Source organism: Zosterops lateralis, assembly GCF_965231275.1.
Source record: "Zosterops lateralis genome assembly, chromosome: Z".
NCBI lineage: Eukaryota > Metazoa > Chordata > Aves > Passeriformes > Zosteropidae > Zosterops > Zosterops lateralis.
Genome location: NC_139800.1, coordinates 33891119 through 33906227, shown reverse-complemented (window position 1 = coordinate 33906227; position 15109 = coordinate 33891119).

Genomic DNA, 15109 nt, shown 5'->3' with positions numbered 1-15109 from the left:
TATGACACAAGTTGTGGTGATGACTCATCAGCATGGGACCCTTCAAGACACACAATGCATGTTGCTTTTCCACTGACTCAGAACTGTTTCCACCAGGGGCGCAATGCAAATTGGCAGTTTCCAAATTAACGTGTCTCATGAATGAAAATTATGCAGTGATAGCCACAGGAGTCACCGGAACATCATAGAAGAGACAAGAATTTTTGATTATAGGCAAAGACAGAAGCAGCATATTAGGACTCATCATCTTTCAGACAGTAATTTCAATGAATCATAAGGAAGAGTTGACGGTTTTGGCTCAAGCTTTATGAGCTCCATTGATCATTCCAGAAAATACCTCAATAGCTAAGGCTATTGCTTTACCACCCAGTGCAATGGAACAAGTCTCATCAACAGTGAGTCAGCAAACATCAGCTGAATGTGCAGATGTGAAAACTCATGTCCTTTGGATACAACAGGTAAGTTGAGATTGAATACAAATGACCTGCAATTTGACATATGAAAACAAGACAATTACAATCACAGTCATTCTAGACACAGGGGCAGGAAGGTATCTCCAAACGCAAAATTGAGAAAGAGTCATGGTTAGATGTGTTTAGACGGTTGAGCCTTGCGCCAGTGTGGAGAGAACTTTTTAAAAAGGCATCTATGTACTTATTGCCTTCATAATCATCCTGGTATTTGTGCCGTGTTTACTTCAATGTGTTCAACAAAGATTCCATGCTGCAGTCAAAGCAGTGTTCATGGTTCAAACAAGTGGGGGAGATGTTGGAACCCTGGATACTGAAAATATCAGCATCCAAGACTTTCTGTTTTGGCAGGTGATGACCCTCAGAGGGGTACTGCCTTTGACCTGAGGCTGTGGGAATGGCTTCCAAAATGGACTGATAGCATTGAAAGTATGTGTGTGTACTTGTAGAGAAGTGTGTGATGTCACAGGGTGAAATATTTAAGGCTGAGGGTTTTAGGATTGTTGGGAGTTAGGTTTGTTCCTATTTTACTTTAAAGAATTTTTTCCCCATAAATTACCAAGGAGACTGACCGTTGGATACTTAAGATACTTGACCAAAACAAAGAGGTGGCCAAAGCTTGGTTGGAGAGATTTTTCTTTATCTGTTCTAACTCCAGAATGGAGGGAGTAACTGCCTTCTCTGATAACAAGCCAGCTGTTAAAAACCAGATGGGGTATTGTTTCTTATCTCTGCTCAGTCTTCCACTACCCCCATGGGAATATCTTCTGTTAATGGACCATTAAAGCTCACCAATGGCATGACACATTTCATCATCCTATTGTGAGATGCTCCACCCAGGGAGAAGGAGCCAAACCATTTCCACCAAGATAAAAAGGAGCCACAAGTGTCATCAGGCACTCTGGTGTTTCCACTGGACTCCCAAAGGAAGACCAGACCCATCTCTGGACCCCTGGCTCCACAGGATCATCTCTGCTTCCAACAGGACCACATCTGCTGCTCCAGGAGGGCTGACTTTGGACTGTTTCCAACACCCTGACCAACAGGGCATCAGGTTGTATTTCTGACTCTGTCAGGGTTTTCTGGGATTCCTTGTTTGTTTGTTTGCTTATTCTTTTGTATTACAACATTTGTATTTTTAATATCCCTAGTAAAGAACTTCTATACCAATTCCCAAAATCTTTGCCTGACAGCATTTAATTGCAATTTTATAATAATTTGAAAAGGGGGAGCGGGGGGCGCTTACATTCCAAAGGAGACTCCAATCTTCCCTGGCAGATACCTGTCTATCCAAACCTAGACAAGGATATAGAATAGTAATATATATATATGGGACAATATGGAGGGATTTGGGCGTTGCCTGGATCCCTCTTCTTCACTTTCTTCTTCCTCCTTCTTGTGTTTGGGTGATCTTTTCTAATTGGTTAGTGAAAACTGTAGTGCAGACACTATGTGATCTTTAATTGGTATAATAGAATATAAATAATTTATATATAAATAATATAAGGAAAAATAACTTAGGTGTCAGGTTTTGATTGGTTTTGCCTATTGTTAAAAAGTCCTTGGAACAAAGTAGAAGTGGACATTTTCCTGTCTTGTTAGACAGAGCTCACACTGTGTGAGGCTGTACCATAGATAAGATATAATAAACAACCAAGTCCGAACGAGATACCATCATGTTCAGCGTCTTCTGCCCAGACTTGTTAGAGCTAATACCTCCACATTTCCATAAAGAGATTCTTCTTAATATCCATTCTAAACCCCACTGGTGCAATTTGAGGCCATTTCTTATCATCCTATCAAGGAGAAAAGACTGACCCCCAGCTGGCTACACCCTCCTTTCAGGTAATTGTAGAGAGTGATAGGCCTGGGCCTCCTCTTCTCCAGTCTAAACAGCCCCACATCCCTGAGCCACTCCTCATAGGACTCATGTGTCAGACTTTTCACCTGCTCCATTGTCATTCTCTGGACACGCTGCAGCAATTCATGTTTTTCCTGTAGTGAGTGAGAGGCCCAAAAGTGAATACACTGTGGCCTCACCAGTGGTGAGCACAGGGGAATGATCCTTTCCCTGGTCCTGCTGGCCACACTATTCCTGATAGAGGCCAAGATGCTGTTGGCCTTCTTGGCCACCTGGCCACATGCTGGCTCGTGTTCAGCCAATGTTGACCAGCATCCTCTGGTTCTTTGCCTTGGGCACCTTTCCAGCCACACCGCTGCCAGCCTGCAGCACTGCCTGTGGCTGATGTAACGTGTCAGGTTCCCAGAGGGCAGTCCTGCACTGCCTGCTCTGAGGGACCTGATGTTTGGGGTGCTGAATTACAGCAAAAAAACACCATGTAATTAATTTAAAAGTTTCATTTATGGTAGGAAAGATTTAAATATTATGGTAGGTTGAAAGGTCTGTGGCAGCAATGATTTAAACTTTTTTGGACACCCACAGATTAAACTTTTCTGAACAATAGTGATCTTTGAACAGCCTGCAGCAGCAGTGATTCAAACTTTTAAGCAGAGGAAGAAGGAGAGATAGGAAAATAAAGTAGAGAAAACAGACCTGTGTCACTGCCCGGGGCTCCAGTGCTGCCTCTCATCTCTTTCCCCTGGATGGCAGGTGCACAGATGATGGGTGCATACTCTCGCCGCTCTCTGTTGTGCTATTTATAGGCTAGTACTTGCATGTGCATTTGCTATTCTAGAACTTTTCAGAAGGGTGTTGGATGGTCTCATGGTTTCGAATTTGTTTTTAAAAATACATTTACCCAAGATAAGGAAGCTGGTACCAGAAAAGCACTATGCTGCCTCTGCAAGACCCTCTTTTCTAACCACATCTTATATAGTTGGCGTGGTAACATTCCTTTTCTCTTCTGTCAAATATTTGAGACATTAGCTCTTTCAGGTTTACATTAAGTCTTTCAGGTTTTCAGTCTCTCACACAATCGAAGGGCAGGACCTCGCACTTGGCCTAGTTGAACCTCATGCCACTGGCCTCAGCCCATAGATCCAGCCTGTCCAGATCCTTCTATAGAACCTTCTGACTCTCTGGCAGATCAACACTCTTGCCCAGTGTCATCAGCAAACTGAGTAAGGGTACACTCAATTCCCTTTTTCACATAATTGATAAAGATACTAAACAGGGCTGACCCCAATACTGAGCCCTGGGGAACACCACTGGTGACTAGGCCCAAGCTGGATCTAACTTCATTCACCAACATTCTTGGGACTCAGCCATCCAGGCAGTTCTTTACCCAGTAAAGAGAGCACTTGTCCAAGCCAGGAGCATCCAGTTTCTCGGGAGAAGGCTTTGGGAGGTGGTGTCAAAGGCTTTACAGAGTCCAGGTAGACACATCCACAGCCTTTCCTTCATTGACTAACCAGGTCACCTTGTCATAAAAACAATCAGGTTGGTCAAGCAGGATCTGGGACCTGCATTTCACAGACCTATGCTGACTGGACTTTATCCTCTGGTTATCTCACACTTGCCTTATAATGATACTCCAGATGATCTGCTTCATGACCTCCCCTGACACTGAGGTCAGGCTAACAGGCCTGTAGTTTCCCCTATCCTCCTTCCAGCCTTTCTTATAGGTGGGGGTAATATTTGCCAACCTCCAGTCTTTTGTGACCTCCTTCATTAGCCAGGGTGGCTGGTAAATGATGGAGAGTGGCTCAGTGAGACTTAACTGGCTGGATTTCTTCCAGCTCTCGCAGTACCCATCCTGATGCAGAGGTCCACTGATTCTTATACCTACTGCCAGAAAACACCTCATCACTCTGGTAAAGTATTGCCTACCTGTGATCTGTTACTTGGTTCTGGTACATATTGACTCTTTCAAACATGGAAGTATGCAGTGACTGGCTTGGAAGAGACCCTCTTTGTTACTGGGTTCTCCCTCCTGCTGAGGATGCTGAATGTCTGTTGTGTTCCAGCTTGTGTTTTCTTGACCCTTCTTAAAAAATGCCTTGGCTTTAGATTGCTGAAAACAGTATGCCAAGGGGCTGGAACATATGTGACATCTACATAAGCACCCCTTGATGTTCTTCATTGTTTTTTACTTCTGCATTTCTGTTTTTAGCACTTTACCTAATACTTTGCAATGTGAATTCTCTTTTCTTCTATTTTACACAGACTTTTGAGAGCCTTGTATATTTTGCTAAAATGTATCACTAGTACAGCCTATTTGGAGGCTCAGGCTCTTGCCCACTCAAAATCATTGCAGAAGCAAAGTGCAGTATTAATACTAGAATAGCTCCTATACTGACTGTTTCTCCTGGCTGGCTGCCAATGGTCTGAACAGATCTGCACACCAGTGGAGAAGTAGTTCTCATGTAAGGAAGTGAATTTGCTTGTGCTGGGCAGCAAACTCTCTGCCCTATACCAAAGGATTTGGGCAGTGAAATAGGCTCAGGATGTTGAATGTTGGATGGTAAAGTTGTTTTCTTCTCAATCTGGTTGTGGTTCTGCAAGGTTGTCCTAGAGTTAAGTAACACTACCCCAGTGTCTTAAGTAGCTCTTTTAAAGCAATAGCTGAGAAAAAGCTGACCATCTGGCTGTGCTGATGTTTCTTTGCCCAATTGGTGTTTTGCTGTAAAGCTGTTCTGATGCTACTTCCCCATCCTGGGCTGAACTGGTGTCCAGCGTGTTGTCTGGGAAGGCTGTTGTTGCCTCTCTTGTGTGCTTCCTATACAGACTAGATATCCTGCTATAATTAGTGCCCTTTAAAGGGGGCAATTCTGGTGTAATTCCACTGCAAAATAGAGATAACTCAGTGTAAAGCCATTACCCTTCCTGGGTGGAAAGAAGGGGAAACCTGGCCTGGCTGGCTCTATCAAGAGCTGCCTCTGTTCCTTTTGCAGCATCCATGTTTTCAAATGCAAAGTGTGTGTTTCACCAGCTGCTCGTATCATATCCAAACTTTCTTAGCTGGGGGAGATAAAGGGAAGTATTAATTTCTTTGTGTGCTCAGAAAAAAGAGCATTTTTTTCTGGAACAAAAAAAAAAAAAAAGAATGATGAAATAATTCTTCACAGGAGAGATTATGTGGCTCATGAAATGTTGTCACAGAAACCTAAACCATCTGAAAAGTATGCCAAGAGGCATAAGAATATGCATTTGACCTCCACTTACAGACATGATGATAACTCCTACACTATATCTCAAGAATCTCCATGCCTCTCCTGGAGGATGAGGAGATATATCCTCCAGACCAAGATGGATATAAGAATCACTTAAAAAGGTAAGCTGCCCTTGTAGCTTTGTTCAGGACTTCACAGGTAACTTTATTTTTTAACAAGACACATCAAAACAGTGTGCAGTTTTTATTCCTTCTGTATATGTGTGCTAACAAGCTGTGCAGGAACTATGCAGACAGAAATAGGTAGTTGGTAATACAGCCCTGTATTAATGGTAGCATTGAGATCTCTCCAAATTCATCTCCTTTCCATATCTAACAGACCTATAGAAATCCAAGGTAGAAGCAGGGCCATGGGACTTTCTGTATGTTGATCCAACAACACCATCTTTAGGATGTACTGAACATATTCCTGGTATACTGCATAGCTGATCCATACATTCAGTGGATGAGACACATCAAAATATACAGAATTTCCTAGATCTGAGCAGTTCATGAAGCATGAGACCCTTTCTATGTTTGCTGCAGAGTTATTCCATGAATGTACAAGACATGTATACAGGAAAAATAGAGACACAATGCACTCCAGCTCCACTGCTGGTAAAACAGGTGAACTGTGCACCTAACTATGCCCTTGTTTCTCAGTTGCACTAACTTGGTGGCTTGTCTTTTGTGGGAACTTTTTTCCCTCCTCTTCAGCAACACCAATTGTCTTCCTCATTCACTGGGAGAAAATTTTCAGTTACAGAGTTACAACAACCCTACTAGTTTTGGTAGTAAGTCATAAGTAGAAAGTCAGAGGATTTTACCTCCCCTCTGCTCACCTTTCAGCTAGCTAACATAGGTAGGCAGATAGATAGTTTTTGTGGGTTTCTGTATTTTATTATGCTGTGCAAATATAATAGCTTATGACTGGTACTTGTTATTACAGATTTGTCCCAATGTACATGGATAATAGATAATATTTTTCTTGGAAGTCAAAATGATAAAAAAGTTGGGGAATGAAAGACATGTGAATGTATCATTAAGATTACCGGGCTGAAATGATTGAAAGGTATACTGTATTCTAACTGCTGCTTGTTTGCAGCTACACATTTGCAACAGCATGAACTGCAGTTTGTACAACACACATGAAATGTCCATTTAGAATGATTTGAGTTGTGAAGACTATGACCCACAGCTGCAAAATATCCTTATCTACACACTTTTGAACACTTTATTTTGCATAACTTCTCCATATCTTAAACATATATATATTTTCGTCTTTTTTCAGTGTTTAGGTTAGCACCTTAAGTGTAACTCCAGGGCTCTAATAAAAGGTATCATAGCCACATTTGGTTATAATTTATATATATATATATATATATATATAATGTGTATATATATATATATACATTTCCAAGCACTGCAAATGGAAATCTTTGTCCAAGCCCCCTCAAAGACTGTGTTGCATACTGAATGAATTCTCTTAAAGGCCCAGGTTAAACAGAAAATGCAAGTTTTCATTGCGCTGTTCTCTAAGCATTGCTAGGTTTTAGTGATCCCTACCTCCATGGTTTAACCCCATGCAGCAGCCAAGCCCATGAAACTACTGGCTCACTCCCCCACTAGCAGGATTAGGGAGAGAATCAGAAGGGTAAAAAAGCTGGAAAATGCATGGGTTGAGATAAAGACAGTTTAACAGGGAAAGCAAAAGCTGTGCACACAAGCAGGGCAAAACAAGGAATTAATTTATTGTTTCTCATGGGCAGGCAGGTGTTCAGCCATCTCCAGGGCAGCAGAGCTCCATCACAGGTGACAGTGACTTGGGAAGAGACACACCATCACTCCAAATGCCTGTCCACAATCTCCTTCCCCCCACTTTACCTATGAGCATGATGCCATGTGGTCTGGAATGTCCCTTTGTTCAGTTTGGGTCACCTCTCCTGGCTGTGTGTCCTCCCAGCTTCCCAAGCACTCCCAACTTCCTCACCAGCATGGGGTACAAGAAGCAGAAAAGGCCTTGGCTGTGTGTAAACCCTGCTCAGCAATAACAAAAACATCTCTATATTATCAACTCTTGTGTTCAGCACAAATACAATACACAGCACTATACCAGGCACTGTGAAGAAAGTTAACTCCACTTCAGCCAAAACCAGCACACCTACTCAAGTATGAAATTTTGGAACATTGTATTCAAATAATTATTATAACTGAAATATTGAAACAGCATCTAAAATTGTGCTGGTTTGGTATTAAGTTACGTTTCCTATTGTATTGTCATGCTTTTTTCCACTGAACACATCATATACCAAAAAACACTGTAGGGTTAAGTTGATGCTGTTGCTTACCACAGTTCATGTCAGATGACTTTGCAACTTAAAGTTTCAAAATTCTCATCTCCTGCAGGCTACACATGTAGCTGTTTCTGCCTGTCTCCAGATATGTAATCTAATTTTAATTTAGTCTTGCTTGGTTATAGGGAGATGTGCCTAACCCTCCAATAACATATGGTTCATATCCTGCATTCCCTCCTGTACCCCCTAATGTTTTCAAGATTGTGCTGCATGGGAAACTATTAATATCTATGGTTAAGAATCAGAGTTACAATAAAACTGTAACATATTTTGAAGGAATAGTAGCACTGCTGGCTTACACTAAATAAAATAAACTCATAATGTCTATGAGGTCTCCAAATGTGTAGAGCTTATAAATTTTAAAAATTGAAGACAGGTGGACTTTCTTATCATATTTTGAATATTTTGCAAGAGCTGTGGTTACATCCAAAATGCAGAGTGTTCTCCAACAAAGATTATAGGAGAACTGGAAAAGTTTTTTGGTAACTCTTGGTTGGCAGCTGAAATGTGAGATATCTGAACAAACCTTTTCTTAGAGGTGGTCTGAATCTCATTAGCTTGTCACTTTTACACACTTTATTAATGCATTTCCTGTAAAAACACATCTGCATATGTTCCTGGTTCACCATGTTGCACAGTTTCTCCAGGAAAATGATGTACCTTAGGCATGGACACAAGGTCAGTGTCTCACCAGTGTGGTGGTGGCTGGACATCTCCTACTTCTCAAGGGAAACAGGCATGCCAAATTCTGATTGGATTGAAGAGTTCAAATATCCTAATACAAATGTCCTAATTGCATCATTTATTCTATAGTACTTTGATATCTAGGCTTCCTTCCTGTGCAGTCAGCTGAAAGCCTGTTTGGCTCATGACTCTTAGTGTGGTTTGAAAGGAAGGAAAATTTAAAAAAAGAAAACAAAAATCACCCCTTGGGTTAGCTCCAAGACTGTTTCATTTCAACTTCCTACCAGTAACCATAATGGTCTCTAGGGAAAGTTGCATAAAATTACTAGTAAGGGGGAAAAACTATGGTCTTCTGGTGGTCAGAGAGTTAGGCAGCTTTGCAACAAATTCCTAGTGTGACAGCAGAATCTTTTCAGATTACAGAGCCTCATTTATATCCCTGATATCCTGTCAAGACAGGAACACATGCATGTCCCTAAAATACCACCTAAAATGTTTTTTTAGTCATAAATTTGGTTGGCAAGATTTTTGGAATATGGGCTCTTTCTGCAATGTAATTTAGTGTTTCATATTAATGCGGCCTTTTCCTGCAAATTCCAGCACAGTTTTTCTAATAAGGAAGAATTGGGACAGAGTTACAAGTTCTTTCTCAGTTTCTGTTTGTTCTGACAGCAGGAGCACCATGGAGAGCAAAGCTAAGGGCCAAGGAGATGCTACACAGCACAGCTTGCTAAGATCAAGATGAGCTGCAGGCCTCTGAACTTGGCAAAGCGTAGCCACCATCCCAGCTGTACAGCTGAGGATTCGGGTCAGACATCAGGCCAAGTGAGAAGGTAGAAGGATGAAGGGTAGCACTGCAACTTATGAGTGGAATGGTGGACATCTGGTTTTCCTTGTCCTAGAGATGCTGTGTGAGACATCTGACCAGCCTTCTGCAGACACAGACATACTCTGTGCTTGGAGCTAGCCACAACCCAACAGCAGGAAGGTGCTTGAAGTAGGTCGAAGGCACTGCCTTGATGCTACACTTCCATGATTCCTGGTTTACTGAGCATGAGGATGGCACCCACTCAGTTACTTGCAGAAAATGTCTCTGTGAGACTGAGAATACTATTTAATCTTCCCTCATGGTATTTCACTATCTATGTAGGCATGAGTGGGTTCCTATTTGATCCAACCTTCTGTGTAGATGCAGAGCATTTCTGAGCTTAACACACTAGTGTATCATGTATTCTACAGCTGCTGTTTGAATAAGATTTGTGGAACACTACATCATAAACAAATATTTATTGAAGTAGAAAATGTAATAATCATAATATGATATATAGCTAAACTCGTCAAAGAATTTCAGTTGAGCATTTCAATATGATTCCTCCTTCATTTCAGATGACTCTGAATGAATGACTACAGAATGAACCAAAGACAGAGTGGATCAGACCAAACAATAAGTTTGGCCCATCAAAAAAGAAATTTTACCACAGAGCCATTATCCAGAATGACTGTTTCTACAGGGAACTTGTTGCAACTCAAAGATGCAAACTTTGGAGTCTGGTCCAGAACAACAAGGCTCCCTTTGAGTCGATAACCAGTTACAGAGTGAATTATAGATGGGCAGAGTCCAATAAGATAAAGTTTAATAAATCCAAGTACTGAGTCCTGCATTTTGGCCACAATAACCCCCTGCAGCGTTATAGGCTGGGGACGGTGTGGCTGGACAGTGCCCAGGCAGAAAGGGACCTGGGGGTGCTGGTGACAGCAGCTGAACATGAGCCAGCAGTGTGCCCAGGTGGCCAAGAGGGCCAATGGCATCCTGGCCTGGATCAGGAATGGTGTGGCCAGCAGGAGCAGGGAGGTCATTCTTCCTCTGTACTCAGCACTGGTGAGGTCACACCTTGAGTGCTGTGTCCAATTCTGGCCCTTCAGTTTAGGAAGGACGTTGAGATGCTTGAACGTGTCCAGAGGAGGCAACAAGGCTGGTGAGGAGCTTGGAACACAAACCCTGTGAGGAATGACTGAGGGAGCTGGGGTTGTTTACCCAGGAGAAAAGGAGACTCAGAAGTGACCTTATCACTCTCTACAACTTCCTGAAAGGTGATCAGGCCTGGGTGGGAGTTGGTCTTTTTCTCCAGGCAGCAACTGACAGAACAAGAAGACATGGTCTTAAGCTGCACCAAGGGAAATATAGGTTAGATATCAGAAAAAAGTTTTTTTATGGAAAGAGTGATAAAGTCTGGAGTGGTCTGCCTGGGGAGGTGGTGGAGTCACCATCCTTGGATGTGTTTAAAAAAAGATTGGATGTGGCACTTGGTTCTATAGTTTAGTTGGTTGGACTTGATGATCTTGAAGGTCTCTTCCAACGTAGTGATTCTGTGATTCTGTGATGTGCCACCTACTCTGGTGAAACATTATGTCCATAAAATTCAGAAATACAAGGTCAATTATGTTTCATTTGATGGCCTCACTACACACAAATTTTCTTACTGGGGTGGGCTGGTCTGCCAACCAAGCTTCCAAAACCATACCAGACAAAGCTAATCCCTGTCTTCTTTTCTCCACTACAACTGAATTTCAGAAAAACACAAAGCTTGACTACAGGCTCCTGTATTCACCAGAAAAGCTGACATATATCTTCCTTCTCTGGAGAAAATGGACCTTCACACCACTACTTGGACCATTGGAAGCACCAACATCGTTGGAAACACCCAAATGATTGGAAGCACCCAAATGAAAAGCCAGCCAAGATGTGTCATTCTTTGGCTCAGCTTAATAAAATTACTGAACCATTTAATAGCTCTTCTATAGTGAAGGAAAACTATACGCCTTGGCTATGGAATAGACTAAAACTTATCACTCATGCTCCAGATTTTCCCAGCAAAACCAGTAGATTTCTTGACTATGTTTCAGCCTCATCATGGCCTCATTCAGTCACAGTTATGCAAAGCTGTCTGGTCAGGCCCAAAGCAGCACACTCTCCTAGATGCTAAAACAACCTACGCTGCCAGTTACACACCAAAGGGCATTGTTAGATGCCTGGCTTGTTATGAAGACCATGCCCAGTTACATCTTTGAGAAAACTGATACTGACAGCTTGATTTTCTTTGTAACTTTGTAAACAAGTTGCTGGTTTCATATTTGGAGAACTCTTAAAATAAACTTAATTCCCTGGCACTGACTTTTTCTGGTTAACTTGTATGAGTGAAGAACATAAAATCCAGGCACAAGACATTGAATTTTGTTTCTCTGTATTTTTTTTAGCTTTTATCACACGACTCTTGCTCATTAATAGAGAGATGTCATCTTCCTGAGACAGTAATAGAAATATCTCTTAGTAATGAACTTTATTATTGATGTAAAGAGGGTTCAGCTATGTCCAAAAAACCAGAGGTAAAACAGGTAAATTGCACCATGTGAAGTTACATGTAAAAGTCATTGCTGGAAAACAAAGTCTGAGATCCAGCTTTTTTCAGTATTCCCATCAAAGAGACATACAAAAGGTACAATTACTGGATAAATGTTATTGAATATTGCACCTTTGTAAATTGTGCCACTGTGCTGCCCAGAACTAGGCTATCAGATGGGAGGTTTTTGTGTCAAACCTACTACTGTAGGCTGACGCTTTGTAAGAGAAGTTGATCAGTAAAAGCTCTTTGCTTCAGGGCTCTGGATGGGTACCAGAAACATCAGAGAGTTGAAATTGCTACAGCTCAACCAGCAGCTAGAGTTGCATTATGTTTTGAGTAAGGCCAGTATTATTTTATCTGACCCCAACTGTTAATTTCTGTGTCCAAAGTGCTTTCAGTAGGCTTATGATTGTTCTATCAGCACTGAAACTTTCTGACTTCAAAAGCACATTCTACTTTCCTAAATCCTTCTCTCCTTTACTCCTGGAAGCTCTGGCTGTTTCCTGAGTATTTAGCTCAAGTGCTAGCTAAAGCTGCTACATGCTTGATGATTCTTGTGGACCCCTTCCAACTCATATGGACATTCTATTTATATATGATTCTATGATTTTGTGAAAGGCTTGTGTCTAAGCATCAAAGCCGCATTTAAAGGAGGAGATGATTTTCTGTATAGAGGTATTTTAAAACTTTGGAAAAGCTTTGAAAGCTGTTGGGATAGAAATTCTTCCTAAGTGCTGGCAGTGTAAAGCCAAACACATTCCATCTGAAAACATTAATGCTTAACCCTGAGGGTGGGAAGCCACTGAACAATACCTTAGGGGCACGGTGCTTCACTTCAAGTCCTTGAATCAGTCCTAGAGGCCTTTTCTAAATATATGTCCTAGTTAAATGAAAAATTATGTTCCTTGCAGCAGGAACAACTAGGCAAATTTCTACAGATTACACTGTGCAAAAGGGCCAACCTATGATGACACTTATGACTTTACACAGCCTTCAGAAATTCAGTAATCTGTATTCTTTGGTGAGGTATTGACCTAGAGTATGTATGCTATTTTATTTTCAGGTCTTCCTATTTTACCAGCCAGTTGTCTTGAATCTTAATTTCTTTAATATTGAATTTCTACAAGAAAATACTTTTTCTTCCACATCTCTTTTTATCTAGTTGTTTTTCTGATTTTATTTATCAACCTGTAATTCTGTCAATTCTGAAATAAAATTTATATGAAAAAAAAAAAACCAAACAGCTGAGGCTGCAGCAAATATTGTTCTTTTATGTATAAGAGCTCTCCAACTGTTCTTTCAACTTCCAACTGTTCTCTTTGGTATGAGACTGGCAGGGAACACAGAGCAAGGAGAATCTAGTGTGTAAATTTATCTTTATTACAGGTTTGTGTGGATCTTCTTTGCTGGATGGAAGTTAGTCTTATCAAGCTCAATAGCAATTCAATATGCCACTTAGCACTACTAATTGCTGGGTTTTGAATATTAACAACAGGAATCTTGATTTGCAGTGGACCAGCTCACACCAGCATCAAGCAGACATGACTGGTTTAAATCCAACATTTGCAGAGCATAAAACACAGGCTCGGAGGGCTTTTTTCTGTTTTGTACTCCTATGTGTTAAAAACTTATTAAAATCAATATATGATAACACTAAAGAACAAAGTGATTTCTGTTTTGTGACTGAAGGTGTGGTTCCACAGAAATTAAGGCTGATTAAAACTTATGCTGCTGCAGTTTCACATTTTGTTCTTCTACAGATGCATGATTTCCCATTGTCCCTCTTTTGGTAATAACATTAATGCTGTCTGACTTCATGATGGGCTAAATCAGAAGGCTTACCTGGCTGGGTGCAAATCAATGTTTTAGTAAGATTAAAACCCTTTCATTTAATTTCCCTGAATGAATGCATGACACAGATGTGCAATTATCAATGTTGGTGCAGATGGTCAGTGAAGAATCACATGGCTCAAGTAGCCCAGACTTGACTTGGCAGTCCTCCCTTTGCTCAGTAGCGCATTTAAAGTAAAGCAACATGTTTTATGTCTAAAGTTTAATTTTGTTTGAATTAGGCAGTGTCATTAGAAAATCAGCATAAAAGAAACATAGATAATTATATAATTATAATTTGGAATAGAATTGAGGTGTTTAAAACAGAAAATAAAGTTGGGCTGCTCTACAGTACACAGGATATGGCTACTGTTTTCATGCAGAATGAGTTCATGGATAAAGATGAGGAAAAGGTATCTTTACCTAATGTTCATGCCAATTTAATTTTTTCTTAGAGTCATCACATTCTCAGAAAGTGGGAAGTACAAGTCAGACAGCCTGAGAAAGAGCTTAAAATGTCACTGAACTGCACTACAGGCTTGTGAAATTGCTTTTGAAGTCACACAGTGGAGGAGGAGAAAAATGAAACTATACCTGCATGCATGGCAGCACCAGGTGCTAGAGCTAGGTAAGCAAGAACTTGTTCAGAAATCTCTCAGATGCTCTGTAGAGATCTTGTGTGTTTTATGGCAAAATATGGCCCAACTTCTAGTGTCAAGAGCAGCCTTGAAGAGCTGATGGATGTCAACTGGACCCAATCCATAGGGAAGTATGTTGCCTTCCTGGGGCCAAAGTAAGAAACATCCCAAGAAACTTCCCATGCTGGTACGGCCAACTGATTATCACCTGCTGGTGGCTTTCCAGGTAAGTACTGATGACATCCCAAAAAGGCAGCTGTGGACAGTCAGGAACAATCTCGGAGCCTTGGGGTGACTGGTCAAGGGATCTGGAGCACAAGCTGTGTCCTCTTCTGTCCTGCCAGTTGCAGGAAAGGAAAGGAAAGGAGAGGAAAGGGGAGGAGAGGAAAGGGGAGGAGAGGAAAGGGGAGGAGAGGGGAGGGGAGGAGAGGGGAGGGGAGGAGAGGGGAGGGGAGGAGAGGAAAGGAGAGGGGAGGGGAGGGGAGGGGAGGGGAGGGGAAGGGAAGGGAGGGGAGGGGAGGGGAGGGGAGGGGAGGGGAGGGGAAGGGGCAAGGGGAAGGGGCAAGGGGAAGGGGAAAGGGGAAGGGGAAAGGGGAAGGGGAAGGGAAGGGGAAAGGGAAA